General features: G+C 38.8%; 1 pseudogene; it reads left to right on the top strand.

The window, feature by feature from the left end:
* Positions 1-14,950, top strand: part of LOC139449057 (sodium-dependent multivitamin transporter-like) — a 33,201-nt pseudogene that overhangs the window by 17,335 nt on the left and 916 nt on the right.

Raw genomic sequence — 14,950 nt, 5'->3', positions numbered from 1 at the left:
TTTTGCTTTACTGTTTTCCTCCATGACACTTTTTAACAAGTATGAAAACAGTGCCGTTTAAGACATTGCATATCGACAATGGCTGTGTTCTGACGCACCGTTTGTCGAATATAAGGCCACAAACATTTTCCAATAACATATATTCAATTAATATTCCAGATTTTTTATGTAGTCAGGTTCAATGAACTACATACCACCTGTGCATTTTTTAAAGAGTGTAAGTGTATTAGTAAATATAGTGACTATATTATCCTATTTAGCATATGTATTGCACAGCCAATGTCATTTTATCATTGCACCAAAGCACCATTAAATATACAGTGTTGATTATAGATTGACGTGTCAGGCTACAGGAGTAAGGAAATGATCATTAGGGAGGGGACTGTCATGGAGAAGAATGGTCCATGGTTAAAAATAACAAACGCAATCACAACGTTGTGGGTTTCAAATTTATCAATATCTCCATGTGGAGATCAACTTCATTATAAAATAATATTACAACATTGTAATTATTACTTTGAAAGAAAAACAATATTAATAAATTTAACACTGTAGATATGTCGATGTCAACAGTGTCCTTTATACTACGATTGTGTCAACGTGGCCGTGGTCCTTGAAAACAATAACACATGTTTCAGGAAGTCATTGTTTTGAAAACAAAATATTTGTTTTGTTTTCATAATATGTTTGTTTTTTACTTTTATATAACATAACTACTTATACTGAAATGTGATATATTCTCATTCCTGATTCTGAAGGAACCACATGCAAATTACAGTTTGTTTTATCTTCTGGGTTACACGTGTGTGCTATTTATGACACTATAGGTTCTAGCATTCATTGACAGATATGATACAATATCAATTTCTTTGCGTCGTGTTGATCCACTTGATCAAATTTATCTTGTAATAACTCTTGTGACATGCTTCCTCCTCCAGAGTTACCTTTCTCGCCGGTCCAATCTTCTGGCTGTCTTCTACACTCTCCATGCTCATCGGTATCGAGGCTTACTCCTATTACGATCATCTGGGGTGCGATCCACTTGCTTCTGGCCAAATCACCGACCCAACTCAGGTTCAAACCTGTTTTCCGTCTCGAACTGACCCATTTTTGACTACTGTGTCTTACTTTCATATCAGGTGTATAGTATGGAAAAACTACGCCGAGGTGTTGTGTTATAAGCACGTCAGCTAACTGTGGAATCACGCTAGATGGAATCTTGCCAAGGGAAGGGAGTTAACTGACTTAAAAAGTCCAATTTCCACCCTTGCCAAACTTGGCTGGAATTTTTAGGCTCGATCATGTCTCTTGTATGTCCCCACTACTGACCAATCAGATTCCACCTCTCATATATCTTGCACTTGCTTTAAACTAAATGGCAGCGGGTCAAGACGATTTCATCGACAATAATGGTCTTTATTGTAATAAAACGAGGATTCTGCCTGCATCGAATCACTTGAGCACCTTGGTTTAAAACATGAAAAGATTTTGAAAATATCTGTCGACACCCAGTTGACGGAATACATCCTGCGATCGAACGAATATGGCACCCTGGTTTGCCATGCTATTTATAAACCTGACATCGATTTCGTCACAGGATTTTGACTGGACTATGCACAGACTCGCTAGTCCAGCCAATACATAACTTGATAATTCCAGCTTAGTTGGGCCAGGGTAGACACTGGACTTTTGTAGTCAGTTAATTCCCCTGCCTCGGAAAGATGGCCAGATGGCAGCGATACACTCTGATGACGTTAATAGGTATACTAAAACACCAACTGTTTTTGTAAATCTGTTTTTCACAATGTCAGTTTAAAGCACTGTGGGCCAAATGATACTTTCCAGATACTTCCCTTGCTGACTGTGGACATCTTCAAAGGTATCCCTGGGATGCTGGGACTGTTTGTGGCAGCTCTCTGTAGTGCCTCACTGAGGTGAGGGTATGGGGGGATAAAACTTGGTCTAACGTCGCGGTCAGTATCATTGAGCTAATACAGCGACGTTCATGCATGCTGTACTTGTTCGGACTTATGCAGGTTTTATAGTGCTAGCCCACTGAGACATCATACAGGACCTTAAAATAGATATTTCACTCAGACACAGCATATTGATTCTGAGACGACCAGTCCTTGTTCAATCCCCTTAACACCGAGCACTGGCCCGAGAAACAGCAAGTTCCATCTTTTGTGGAATGATGCGACCAGGGATCGAACCACTGACTGTCCGCTTTCTGAGGAGACACTCTATCAACTGCAGCCTGGAGAAGGCAGCCCCACTAAAGAGAACTGGAAGTAAAGACTCTTGGCTTCTATCATTTTCAGTACACAGCTGAACGTCAGTTCTCTGAAGTAGAAGTAGCAATGCTTTGTGTATGAAGATATAACAAATGTTGTTTATCCCATGAAGAAATTGTCACATAGTATGTGTCCATGTAGGATGTCATCTAACAAAGGCCGACATGGATTATGTGTACATGTTAAGGTGTTAAATAATTCTTTGTATGGCGTTTGTTGAGATTGAAGTCTACATTTTACATAATCCCTCCAGCACTATTTCCTCTGGGCTGTCCAGTCTGTCGGCCACAACCTGGGAAGACATCCTCAAGCATCACCTGCCAAACCATTCCGACTTCAAGGCAACACTTGTAGCTAAAGCAGCAGGTAGGATGTTTGGAACACATGTTTGATATGTGTGTATAATTATGTCTGTGTCATTTTTTGTGTACCCATACCCGTCTTCCCGAGGCAAGCGTGTCCACTAGCCTATATCAAAGCCTAGTTTCTACCCTTGCCACAACAAGGCCACTTTCCTTGGCTCAGATCACTAGTTGAGCCCCTCGTAATGAAAACGCGATATCAAATCAGATCACTGTTCTTATATCGTATAGCTTCACAAAGATGGCGACTACCATAGGCGACGACCAAGTCGATCAGACAACGAAAACAATCGCGATTTCATCCCTGACACAAAACATAGGCAACACAAAGTAAACTGATAACAGCCTTTGACTACATATGGCGCTATATACCCTCAAAGAGTTTGTTTACACCGTATTACTTAGGTCGAACTTATGACAGGCTCTGAAAGCACGTAGCACGGCAACTTGGACAGCTGACATGAGGTTGACTCCCCTGAAGAAAATTGAGCAAAGCCTTGCATTTGTTTAGTTCTACACCGCGTTACAATTATCATGTCCTATCACTCATTGTGACGCAAAACATATGTCGTCACAGTAATTATATATAGGCAAAGGCCAAATAGCAAGCTCTCTGTTGTCCTTACAACTTGATATTAATTCTTCTTCTATATTTCGGTCGTGTTTTCTGCACAATATATATTAGCACTCATGATGAATATTGTTGTATCCGCAACTTTGCATTTTGTAGCCTGCATATAATTAGTAAAATATGCCTACTCACACTGACAGTAAAAGAAGGACTATTCTAACAATATAGCCTCCGCGGTGATGCGGCCGTCAAATCGGTTGTTTAAAACAGAGGGGGGTTATTGTGATTTGATTACCTCTGACTGACCAATCAAAATCAGTATTTTCCCTATTCATGATAAAAAATGTTGGGTAAAACAAGAAACAAACAAACACACACTTGTAGAAAAACTCGTTCTCGCTAGTAAAATACGGGAACTTAGACACTTGTGTCACAAACAAAGAATGACACTCGTATGATATCCTCTATATATCATATACATGTGTGATCTCCTTTCAGTGATCACCTACGGAGTGTTTTCCTTTGGGGTAGCCATCCTAATATCATTGGTCAGTGGAACATTGTTGCAGGTATGAAAACTCATCGTAATATCGTGTGGACTTAATCAATTGACAGTTCCTTGACAAACCGGGAAATAAAGTTATTTACGTTACTTTCAAAAACAGTGTTGATTTTCTAAAGTTGATTCATCGCAAGGCTCTGTTATCTGCATGTTATGAAACAAGATTAATTCATTATTATTGTTTAGCTCACCAGAGAAGTGAGCTTTTGTTGTGGCCTGTGTGTCCTAGGATCGAATCTGATTTTACACTTTCGACAGTTTATAAACATTTGTTTTAAAATAGTAATATAATGTTTGGTACACGTGTAATTAAAACTAGGGCAAAACATTTGTGCCCGGGAGCATATTGTCTACTATTACCATGTAGGGTCCCATACATTTTGTGTGACAGATGGAAAGTAGTATGTTATTGTCTGTGATAGTGAGTGTGCTAGCACTTTAAATCAGCATCAGTCCGGCCTAGTACAAGCAGCCACACACACATACACGTGCATGCACGTCGCTATATAAGTGCAATAATCTTAGACGCGACGTTAAACCCCATTTCACCTCACCACCTGTTCATGTGATCACCAAATGAAGGACAGCATTGGCTTACCTGTGTGCAGGTTTTTTAGTATGAATATTTTGAAAGTAAAACAATTACTGACGTCAGTGAGGTGGTGTTATACCTGAAATCTAACAATTATTTCTTCCATATTCATATGCTTTGTTTCATCGCAGTGCGGGATAGGTAGGACAGTTCCCATACAAAGCCACCACAGAAGGTATCACATCTCTGGTTTATATGTGCAAATGCCTTGGCAATGTCCATAAGGCATATGTCATTAGTGTCCTCTTTATAAATGTGCAACAGCATCATAAATTGTGTCTACTTTGTCAAGACGTTGCTGGGGCTATGTACGTCTGAGATGTGTTTTCAGTCTCCTAAAACTTGAGAATGATCGTTCAGATGTTGCAGTAATGATCCGTATTGTCAGGTAAAACGTGAATACTGATCGCCTCAACATATTGTTGGTTTTTTGCTGCAGATCAGTGTCTAAAACTCAGCAGAGCAAACTGAGAGCCTTAAGGGTCAGCACATTTAAAAAAAAATGTAGGCCCACTGGAAAAAATGTAGGCCCAAACATTTAAGCTGAAGCAGGAAGACATGTAGTCTTGGAATATAAATAACAGCACACAACAAGTCAACCAGGAATGGTGATTTCATTAATTTACTTTATTTACGATTTGCTTGAAACGTCTTTATATTTCTCTTTGACATGTTCAATATGGATCCGTTTTCGAAGCATGTGTCCCAGATTATTATTTTTTTTAATAACATGGCAGAAAATAGTTCATTATTTTAATTCTATTGATAAATATGAAAAATTGAAATCAAATACGTATTTTCTGACTTTGTGAAAAGTGATAGATTTAATAAATGAATTATTTTAACGTGGCTACGGTGTGGCCGGTACGGTATTGAAAGAGTTAACGAGTGGAGTACATTAAAGCTGGGTCCTGTTTCTCCAAGCAATCTCAGTGTTTTGATTCATTTACCATGCTTACAGTCTCAAATAAACCGCAGGTCGTAAGGGCCTGCTGAAATATAAAACTGTGAGCCCGAGAAAAAATCTTTTGGCCTCGGGCAAATGGGCCGATGTCCATTTTGAACACTGATGCAGATACATAGATTTATGAATATAACACATCAGGACAGATTATTTGGTTTACAAGAGTAAAGGCAGTTAACCTAAGCTAAATTGGTCGTCACTGTGACGATGATATGCTGTCAACCCCAAGGCGCAAACATTGACACAGTTTTTGTATGGCCCCTGTCCCGTAACAGGGTCAAAGGCAAATTGCCATGTTTCGAAGTAACATTGGCACCAAAATGTTTCCTTGCATACAACTGTTCAGGATTCACGAACACCCGTGAGAGAACAGTTTATACATTTAATTTTATTTCATACATATAGCTTTGTTAAAAGGACACTTAAACATAACATAGCAACATCATAAATGCTTGACTAAAATCAAATTTGAAAAACGGTAGCATATGTTTGTTGTTCTGTGCAATATTTCAACGATCGGTTGGCGTCTTGATCTCTTTATCGCATTCACGGGGCTTTTCTGCTTGCACATTCGTTTGATTACCGTATCCACAATATGAGCTCTGAATTAGTAACAACATAGAAGATGCAGTTGTGTACTCAATTCTCAATGTTTAAACATTAAGATTATCAGAGATTTACGATAATCATTTCGCCACCTATTCTATACACAACGTTTTTGTTTTGGGTGTTAACTTCAAAGCCCTATTGATTTTCATTAATAATGTATCTAGGATTATTATATTCGCAACAAATTCAAAATTTCCACTTTATTTTCACTTTAAGACTACTTTGAAAGAGTGAATCAACAGTTAATAGTAAAAATTGATATCCCAATGTCACAGGTGTTTTCTCGTTCCGGCTCCTATGTGTGTTTATGCAGGAAGTAATATTTAATATCAATGTTGGCAGCAACTTTTTGTAAATTTTGTTAAGTGTCTGTCTTCGTTGAGCTACAGTGCCAAGGCACTATTTTGGCAATTAAAGCATCCTTGGTAGCGAAAAGCGCATCTATAACTATTGACAATGATGAATATGTCATTGAAGATAACCATAAGCGTCCTAGCGGCCTTTTCCGGACCTCTGTGTGGATTATTCATCTTGGGAGCATTTTGTCCTTGGGCTAATGCAAAGGTACGGATCACACATCATACGGTTGGTACTCTCATTGGTATGTCAACTGAAACACTTTAACGTTTAAGTGATGATTTTAGCAGGCATATGTCTCAGACTGAGCAAACTTTGTGAGAATCATGAGGTTTCGGTATTGTTTGTTTGTTGTTTAACTCCGCACTCAGCAATATTTTCCAGCTATGTGACTGCGGTCTGTATACGGCCAGCATTGGTTGAAGACCTATTGTACCCCAGATCTTCAAGGGTCAGTATCATGAAACAAAGGCAGAGTTACCCTATATGTGTCCAAATTAACTTTGAATTTGGGACAAAACTGGAAATTTTGAGACCGATGGGGAATATAAAAATTAAAAATAATACAAATAATACATATACAGTAATAGGAAAAAGTGGACCCCTTTCAGGGAAAGATATTTTTGATATCTCATCAGAAAGGGATTACTGAAAATAGAGTTCCCACATTATCCTCTTTTAGTCATCGCTGCCATGTAGTTGTATTGAAAAGGTCATTTTTTGTCTATTATGCCATCATATTTTCATTTTTGTAATATAAAATGTGATATTGACATGCCGTGATATAACTTGAATACTGTCTGCTCACTCACTCACCCACTCTTACTCTTTACAATTGTTAGCAATTACTGTATCATCAAATACTTAAATTTTCCTGTGACAAATACCAGAGCATACATTATTGAATATAGTAATAACGTGTTGGGAACGTTTATACCAAACCCAAATTCAATGATTGATTCAAATAATTACCAGCTCAAATCACACTGAAGACGTTTCTTGGCCAGTCAGCACTACACCTGTGCCTGAGCCCAAAAGTCTAGATATTCGAAACGAGCTGAGATAAATCTGAACAACTTACGTTCAAAGATATGATACTATTTTCGAAACTATCAGAAACCTGTCGCAGATCGCACAAAGAAATGATAACTATCGTGACTCATTTGTGTCAGAGATTGCAAAAGTAATAATAATGTTGGATTGTCAGGTCACATTGTTTAACACGCAACTATTTAAGTGACATTCCGTACAATCCTACAAATGTCCTTCATGTAACTGTGTTGTTCTTATGATAAATGATGCCATGATTACCCAAATACAAATAGTGAGTGAGTGAGTTTGGTTTTACGCCGCTTTTAGCAATATTCCAGCAATATCACGGCGGGGACACCAGAAATGGGCTTCACACATTGTACCCGTGTCGGGAATCGAACCCGGGTCTTCGGCGTGATGAGCCAACGCCTTAACTACTAGGCTACCCGACCACCCCTCCAAACACAAATAGCATTCGTGTGTCATGCAGATTCATTTTTCAAACCCAATACTGCTTGCTTTTTGCGTATATGTCAAAAGTCAAGTTTATCAAGAAAACACCAACATTATATCTGGAAACACTCAAAACAAAAATATTTCAGGAAGCAGCGTACCCATAATGACAATATATGTTTCTTTTGTTGTTTACATATCCAATATATTTTTTGAATTAACAAAGGACTCAAATTCAGTATCAATCTATTTGTATTTAGATTATGTAATTTAAAAGAAAATCTGTCTAGAACTATAATTCTTATCAAAATTTGAAAGTGGCACTAGTTTTCGTTCACAAAGGGAAATACTTTAGGAATTGTCAAGTTATGTTGTCTCATGGAACATACCACAATTTAACGTGAACATACATATAATGTAGTCTTTTTCTATTATTTTAAATTAAGTAGGGCTAATAAATGGATTTGTCGGATTTGAGTGAGTGAGTGAGTTGGGTTTAACGCCGCTTTTAACAGTATTCCAGTTATATTGCGGCGTGTCAGCTTAATCAACATTGTAAACGTGTGATATCTATTCCCAAACGTAGTTCGATGACGTTTGGCTTGTCTGACAGCATTGCTAAGGGTCATCTAATAGTACTAGTCCGGTGACCCTATCCTTTACAATGTTTTTATTGTCTGAACGGTCTCAAGTACCTATATTTTATTAATTTAAAACTAGCAAATGTACACTTAAATTTTAACAAGACCAACATCGACTATTATTTTCAAATTGGTCCATTGAATGCAAAATTCAAAGATGATCGTGGTGAAAATGTCTATTTTATACTGATCATTAAATTTCATTCAATGAAAATTTTCTACGAAAATATATTGAAAAGTGATTTTTGGAAAATGTTCAAAATACGTTACTTTATGATGATATTTTAAACCCATGGGAATTTTTTTTTCTTCTTGATTTCACATATGCAGATGGATGAAAATTTATAACATGCAAAAAATAAAGACAAAAGCATTGTCACATATGCAATCCAGAAAATATAACAGCGGAACTCTGTGCTATACGAAAACTGTAACATTGAGCAAGGTCTCGCTGGGCGAACACAAAGGGAAACCACTCTCAGTTAGAGTATGATTAGCTGACTCTGAGTTGACAATAAGGTCACAGTCAGTACTATAGCCTGCCGACACCTTCTGTTATATCCTTCCCAAATTATCGAAAAAGTATGTTGTTTCACACTTCTTTAGCATGGACTCGGATAGAAATATATTATAAGCTATCGACTCCATAGTTATGTGGATCGCTGTTGTTATTAAAAACATTTCTGACGTGAAATCTTTGATGCTTGAAACCTTTGATGCTTTCTTCGTGTTTTCGAAGTGTCAGTTTGAATCCCACGGTTTGTCAAAGATTGAACTTTGAAAATTGTTTGCAAAGTATGCCGCCATCTTTGATGAAGATAAAGTATACTTATGACAGGTATGCGGCTATCTTAGATTTATGACAACCTTTCAATATCTTAGGGCTACGATAGTTTTGAATATAGACTACGATAGACTACGATTTCCATACGATAACTTAATGATACTTTTAGGGCTACGATCATTTCGGAAATCTAGGGCCTGCATCACTTCGGGCTTACACCACACATTGAGTTGACACCCTTTCCAGTGACAGACCCAACATTATACATAATTAAATACAGAAATAACGTGTTTATAAAGTTTATACCAACCACCAAACCCAATTATGCAAATAGATAAAATTAAACCTAGGCCTGCGTCTAGGCCTGTCAGCACCATACCTTTGCTCGTTGGTTTCACATGCATCATGTCGAGCTTTCCCCCCAACATTTAGCTAACACGCTGTGATATAACTGGCATACTGTTAAAGGCAGCAATAAATCCAACTCACTCACTCAGTCATTCTATGCATGTGACAGGGGGCATTCACCGGTACACTCGTTGGTTTAATAATCATGATGTGGATCTGCCTGGGTTCTGCATTTTCCGATGTTGTGAAGCCGACACCATGGCTTCCTCCTGCATCAACTAACCAATGCATGACTGCAACACCACCAGTGGCTTCAAACACGTCTACTTGGACGACGGTTACATCACGTTACAACACGTCAGTGGCCGAAACCTTCCGACAGCCGTATGTATCAAATCAATTGAAACAAGCATGTGAGACAGCACTGAAATGAAATAGCTTTGTGACATGTAATACTTACAAGAAGTTAAAGACCATCATTCATTCATTTTACTATAGTCAGAATGTCATGCCTTGGCAAAATAATCAGGTGTGATGTCCTTTTAACTTCAAATGATATTCTACCATGAAATTGAAGAATGCTTGATTCTGATTGATTAAAAAGATGTTTTCTTTTGGCTATGGAAACCTCTTTTAAATTTACTAGCCTTTTCACACAAACAACGTGCGCACGAAGACATCGATACCCTATACAATAGATTCATAAAAAAATGATTGCCGATCACCATAAGGATTTGGCAGGAGGGGATTTGAAAGTCCATCTGAAAACACTGATTTTTTAAAAGAGCACCGTTTTTAAAAGCGTTGTTGCCGTCATGGTAGAATGGAGATAAACCGACAGTGTTTTGAAATTTGATGTATTTATACCTTTGAATAAACCAAAATTAAAAAAAAGAAGTATCTACTTTACAGCAGGTCTATATCAAATTTCAAAACACGGTAGATTTATCTTCTTATTGCAAATTGCTTTTGTATTACTGAGTGTTCAAAACCAGTTGATTATTAATATTTAGTTCAGATAATAATGTACATTTTTTTACAAGTAAGGTAGACTGATCGAGCTGTGTGAATGTGGAGTATTCGTGTATTTTAGAGTTTCTAAATAAGGCTGGTCACGTGACGAGACATTGTTCCATTGTGGAAAATGATATGACATGGCGTCCTCCTTTGTCCATGACGTCTGAACAATAGGCTGACCGCTGAGATCATATGGCATACCATTTTCCTGTATTGTCGTTCATTGACTCACAATGGGTAATCTTGTCATAAACTATTTAAATATTTGGCATTATCTATGTTTATATTTTCCCATTTGGTAGTTTATGCGGCACGAGAAAGGTGACTATGTCGACCATGGGAAGATATTACTGAGAAACAAATTTCAACTGATGAATTATTTGATGGGCATTGATCAGTAGTTGCCGGATGACAGAGTAGACAACAACAATTTATGGACAACTTTATTTCACTGTAATAGCGACGATTCTGTATAGATCCTTATATACGGTATAAGGATCTATACCAAACCGTCACCATTACAGTAAAAAAAAGATGTTGTTATCCCAATCTCATTAAATTCAGATCTTTGTCCTCGCTTCCACTAAAGAAAGATCTGAGGACATCCCATTGTGGGTCATGTCAGGCCGACCTTGCGCGAACTTTGACCGACCAATGGAATGACCAATCAGAAGGTAGCTTTCTCATGCCTACGGCACAAATTTCAAATTGGCGAGTACGCTTCACAACATATTTTGACAATGGTCTTGATTGTAAGGATTCAGTCGTTAAACCCGTAACTATCGTTCGGAATACACAATGTTAAAGTTTTCGAGATTTCATGACCAGAAATCACATTCCGACTGTCACTTTCATAATCTGGTAAGCGACGCATTGATTGGTCGGATGAATGTCGTTCTGACGTGACCCCAAATGGGATGTCTTCAGATCTTTGTTTAGCGGTAGCGAGAACTAAGGTCTGATTTTAATGAGATTGCTGTTATCCATAAATTGTGTCTACTTTGAAATCTCCACTGTGACGTGTGGTTTTCTAACTGACATATGAATTCATTCTCTGAATCGGTGTAATTAAATAACCAATTCAACAGCGATGTGTGCACCTGTTGTCATACACAAATGTGAGTGTTGTATAACTATTTGGATTTTTTGCATCTTGAGTGAACATGTTTTAGCATATGGATAGAGGAAATCTACCGGCTCTCTTATGTGTGGCTTGGACTTCTCGGCACTTGTTTGACTACACTCACTGGGTTCGCTGCCAGTTGGATCACAGGTAACAACATTATCGGATAAACCTTGGATAACTTAACTTTGGAGTTTACTCATACACGAGTTTACTTCTTATAATATTTCCAGGACGCATGAATGGCTTTGTCATTTGTTTGACTACACCCATCGGCATTATTGCAGTTGTGTACAGGTAACAACATTATCAGGAAAACCCATGCTTGTCCTAAGAGGTGAATTAAGGGACCGGGTGGTCAGGCTCGTTGACTTTGTTGATACATGTCACTTGATTTTCTGGTCCAGACACGATTATTTAGAGGCCCCCGTCATATAGTTGTAACCTCTTGGCACACGTGGCCTTGTCATCTGAATATCTGTAAGGCCTTGTGCGATCGTCTAATCTTTTCAGAAACTTTACATGTCTCAAACCATACTTGACCTTTAGAAAACCAAAACATAAACTTTATGGATGACAACTCTGATTTATTGCATATAGCAAGGTTTCGATGTAGATTCTTACACCGTATTTAGTCTTGAGGCAGAATTTTTTTAGAAAAACGTTCAAGCGTCAAAGCACTCGGACGCAAGCGTTCTGGTGCATTTACTAAGCAGTTTAGGGCAAACCTATACTTATTACACCTGGGGATAGAGCTAACTTCTTTAACAGATAACAAATTTGTAATCGCGTCTTGTGGTCGCAATATTGCCGATACGACTTTAATCAAGTTTTGCTCATTTTCGAAAATGACCAAAAAAAATCATCGACTGCTTGTTTTACTCACCTCGTGAGGAAATGCAGGGACCTGAAGAAATGTGGGGATCTAAAACTTTCAAAGGGATAGTTTTGATCCTACCATCACAACAGTGCATCCAAGTCAAACGGGATTATTTCGCCCTAACACGCTGCATACAGTATGAATATCATCTCTGATCATAATTTCAGGTTTTAATCGCAACAGCCCAGTAGATCCCAGGTACTTGGTGCCTGTAGTTGACAGACTGTGCTGCTGTCTTCCCAGATCGACCAGGGCTTTCCTTTCAAGAAGAACAAACGACGATAGCATCACGGTAGTCTGAGGATGTTGTTTCTGTATGTCAAGGTTGATTCAAACCTACAACAATGTGTTATGTGAGCTCTCGGTGTCAAATTCATATTCCTAGAGAGAGGAGGGTGGGGGGGGGTTTACAAAAATGTCCTCTTCAAAGAAAAAACCGGAAAAACCAGATTTGTGTGACGTAGGAAAATACATTTATATGAAGAACCGTTCTAGGTATTGAGCCGAAATATTGTGGAGAGAACATCAGTTATCGGTACATAGGAAAGGTTCAAGGTGAAGGTCAGCTACTATCAATAACGCGTATGTATCCCGTTGGAACCGATAGCGGCCTGGTATATCCTGCACATGGAAAAGACAAGTACGCGAATCACATCCAGGGGAATGGTCGCCCACTCGGCCTGCAACACAAAAGCCAACTACTGCAACGTTTGGGGTTGTGGTTGACGTCGGAGTAGCCGTCTATCCGATTCATCCCACAGGTGCTCTATCGGGTTCATATCAGGGGATCTGGAGGGCCAGGGGAGAACATCAACGTTGTTGTTGTGTAGACAGGCTCTTGTTATCCGTGCTGTATGCGGTCGAGCGTTGTCCTGCTGGAATACACCATGGCCGTTGGCTGCAATTGGGAGGACGTGTGGCAGGAGAATTTCGTTGATGTATCGTTGAGCCGTAAGATTGCCCTGGATATGGAGCAAACCAGTCGTGCCATGATGAGAGAGCCGCCTACATCATAACGCTACTCCTATCACAGCTGTCCACTTCCAGTACGCAGTTTCCGGCGTAAAGTTCTCCCCGACGTCTGTAGACCCGTGCTCTTTCATCCCCTCAACAGAGGAGAAATCTTGATTTGTCACTGAACAAGACATCTCTCCATCGCGGTTGAGGACATACCCAGATTTGACGACACCAAGGCAGTCGTTATTGACGATGTTGTCGACTCAATATGACGCGTTAAACAGGACGTTTTGCTCGTAGACCTGCTGCTCTTAAACAGTCTCGTACGGTCTGGTCGGAGATTTTCGGAGTCTGGGTATTTGGGATGCGGTTGAGGTGGCTGTGATCGTCCTTTCACGTAGCTGTCGCATGTAGCGATCTTAAGCGGGGTGGTTACTCTTGGTCGTCCCAACCTTGGCGGATTACGTGTTGACCCATGCTGTTTAAACCGATCCCATAGCCTTGTGATTGTGCTGGGCGCTACATTGGAAACCTTGATGGGGATTCCCTTGCCTGCAAGCAGCCTATGACGTTGTTTCTTTGCACTTCTGTTAATCTTTGCATGTTGAACTGTCACTATTCGATTGATGCAGATGCCAGGCAACCAAAAACCCTGCACTTCAATACCGTTCATAATGCTGCTGCACGTGCAGTTCGTGCAGCTCCATGGCCCTTTTAGTAATGCACTGTGTGCGTTTTTTTCCGAATCGTTCGTGTTTCCCGACTAATGGTTTATCTGGAAATTTGTCACTGACACTATAACACATTAAACCTCTTCATTTTGCACCTCTTGGTCTGCTAATTACCCGTTTTGCGTTTCTTTTTTTGAAGAGTATAATTAATTCGTTGAAATTAAACCAGCAATATTTTACATTTACAGATAATGCATGGAATGTAATACTAGTCCAGTTCCTTATGTACTTTTGTTGAAAAAAATTGGAGATTAGCAAAACTATACATATTCTGAAAGCTTTCAATGTACAGATGAAGAAAACCAATGTTTCCAAATTTTCCCATCATTCATTTGGCGGCCATCTTGGCTTTCAAGATGGCGGCCATTTTTGCCCATATTTGTCAAGTCTAAGGCTTCTGAGGTGTTTATTTTGTCATTTAATTGTTTATATGTGATATTATGCTTACTCATATGTAATTTAGACATGCTTAAGGTAATGATTTCACATTCTTAACAAAAAACTACCTCAACTTTTCTAATATCTTAGTTGGATTTTGCAATATTATCAGTAGTGTGGATAGAATCCTATACGTTACAACTGTCTATCACAAAGTAAAATTGTTAACGAATATATTGTACCTTAATTATCATATGACCCCTTAAAAACTGTCATTTATCCAATAATTACCTAT

The sequence above is a fragment of the Haliotis cracherodii genome, unplaced genomic scaffold (assembly GCF_022045235.1).
Source record: "Haliotis cracherodii isolate W230 unplaced genomic scaffold, xgHalCrac1.p SCAF_7, whole genome shotgun sequence".
In the NCBI taxonomy this organism is placed as follows: Eukaryota; Metazoa; Mollusca; class Gastropoda; order Lepetellida; family Haliotidae; genus Haliotis; species Haliotis cracherodii.
The sequence above is the reverse complement of the archived record's forward strand: the minus strand, read 5'-3'. Positions and strand labels throughout refer to the sequence as shown.